This window comes from Octopus bimaculoides, chromosome 21 (genome assembly GCF_001194135.2).
Source record: "Octopus bimaculoides isolate UCB-OBI-ISO-001 chromosome 21, ASM119413v2, whole genome shotgun sequence".
Classification (NCBI taxonomy): Eukaryota; Metazoa; Mollusca; class Cephalopoda; order Octopoda; family Octopodidae; genus Octopus; species Octopus bimaculoides.
The window spans coordinates 7,508,211-7,510,865 of NC_069001.1; positions in this window are offsets into that span (position 1 = coordinate 7,508,211).

Consider the following 2,655-nt stretch of genomic DNA (forward strand, 5'->3'; position numbering starts at 1 on the left):
ATATACATATACATATATATACATATACATATATATACATATACATATATATACATATACATATATATATATATATATATATATATATATATGCATGTTCGTGTGTACACACACACATATTTATATATATATAAAGAGTGAAAGAGAGAGAAAGGGGGCCAAACAGCATTTATAATGTAGCTTTCATAAATGGTGTGTGTCACTCGTATGTGCCATAGAAGCAAGTGCAGGAAGAGAGCATGCTTGGCTTTGTGATAGGTTCACATGTATCTAGGTACACGTCAACACAGCTATGTATGGATGAATAGCTGTGTGTGAGTGTGCATGCACATGTGTATGTGTAAGTGTGTGTGTGTGCATGTGCATATATTTGTTTGTGCATGCATGTATATATGTGTGTGTGGCTGTGTATTTGCATGTATTTATTTGTGTGTGTGTGTGTATGTGTGTGTGTGTGTGTGTGTGTGTGTGTGTGTATGTGCATGCATGTGTATCTATTTATGTAGCACATATATATGCTGTAAAGAGTATGAGCCCTTTTCTCTACAATGCTTACATATATCCCCTGCCACACACACACACACTCTCTTCCTCTCTCTTTCTTTCTCTCTCCCTCTCACATTTCCAGAGATACACTCACTAATTTTCTTTTGTATGCCCTCTTTGTCTTAAATGCACACACACACACACACACAGACACATTCAAATACACATGCACATACATTCTCTCCCTTTCGCTCACACACACACCCACACATACACCCCTCTCTCACGTATACACTCACACTCGTCTCTCACTCTTCCTAGCACACACACACACACACACTCTCTCTCTCTCCCCCTCACATACACACATTCTCTCTCTCTTCTCTCATCTTGCATACACACACACCCTCCCACTCTCTCATATGCACATTCTCTCTCTTCATCCCTCTCTCTCATCTTCTTGCACACACATTCTTATACTTTCTCTCTCTTCCTCTCTCTCACACACACACACACACCCTCTCTCTCTCTCATAGGATATCTCTATGTGTCCCTAAGTGGACAGTCATGTGTTTGAGCCAATCCTGTAAGGAGAACAGGATATTACAAGAGGGACAACAATATATATTCTGATTATATTCGTTATATTTGTTGGTGGTGCGGTGATGATGGTGAAAAGAAAAGAAAGACAAAAGTTTGAACTATATGACAAGGAATAAAACAGAATACAATACAACAAACACACAACAATACACATTACTAAAACAATACATAATACAAAATAAAATGAAAACAAAAACAGAAATAAAATTTATAAAATATTCTTTTCTACTCTAGGCCTGAAAATTTTTTGAGGGGAGGGGCTAGGCGATTAGATCGAATCCAGTATGCAACTGGTACTTAATTTATAGACCCCGAAAGGATGAAAGGCAAAGCTGACCCTGGCAGAATTTGAACTCAGAACGTAAAGACAGACAAAATACTGCTAATCATTTCACCCGTCGTGCTAACGTTTCTTATTTCTTTATTGCCCACAAGGGGCTAAACATAGAGGGGACAAACAAAGACAGAAAAAGGGATTAAGTCGAAACTTTCTTCACAGTGAACTTACTTGCAATTGGAATAAAGTGTCTTACGCAAGGACACAATATGCTGCCAGGAATCGAACTCACGACTTAATGATTATAGGCTGAATACCCTAACCACTAAGCCACGAGCCTTCACTTACCCAACGCAAGCAGTCATAAACACACACATAGGCCTCCAGACTCATGTATAGCACACACACACACATATATATATCCACTCGCTGACACACACACACACACACACACACACACACACACACACACACACACACAGTCGTGTTCACACAAATTGTAAGTCTTCCCTATCACTCTTTATAGAGTTAATTGATGATTGTCGTCGTCGAACCGGATGCAGCAGAATGATAGAGACAGTTTAACGTACTAATTGACTTTAAAGAAATAGCTTAATGAAGTAAGGGAAGTAACTCAAAACATGCTCACTGATCGAGTTAGTGATATAGAGTTATTTCCCTTGCACATACAGGCAATCAGGTTTTTTTTGTTTTTTTTTTAATCAACTAACATTAACAATTTTATCTTTTGTACATGTTTCACTCATAAGACTGTGGCCTTGCTGGAACATCGCCTTAAAGGGTTTGGTCGAACCTAGTACTTATTCTATCGATCTCTTTTTCCGAACAGCTAATTTAGGACGTAAACAAACGAACAATGGTTGTCAAGCACCAACGCACATATATGAAGGTATGTGTGACTGTATACACACATACACATATTTCTTTGGTTGAAGACAACGTGTGAGCATTCAGTTTTTGTTGAACGATCTGCACAAACGGTTTGTTTATAGTGATCAAATGTTTGTGTTGCGCATTAGATCACACTTTCTCCATCAAATTGATGTCATCTGAACAGGTGCATTGTGTACCACGCATCAGGTGTCAAAGTGATCACAGAGCAATGTGAGATGAACCGTTTTGCTCGAGAATACAACGCGCCACCCGGTCTAGGAATTGAAATCATCATCTAGCAATCGTGAGCATAACACCCTAACCACTAAGCCATGCACTCTCACACACATATATATATATATATATATATATATATGTATATATATATATATATA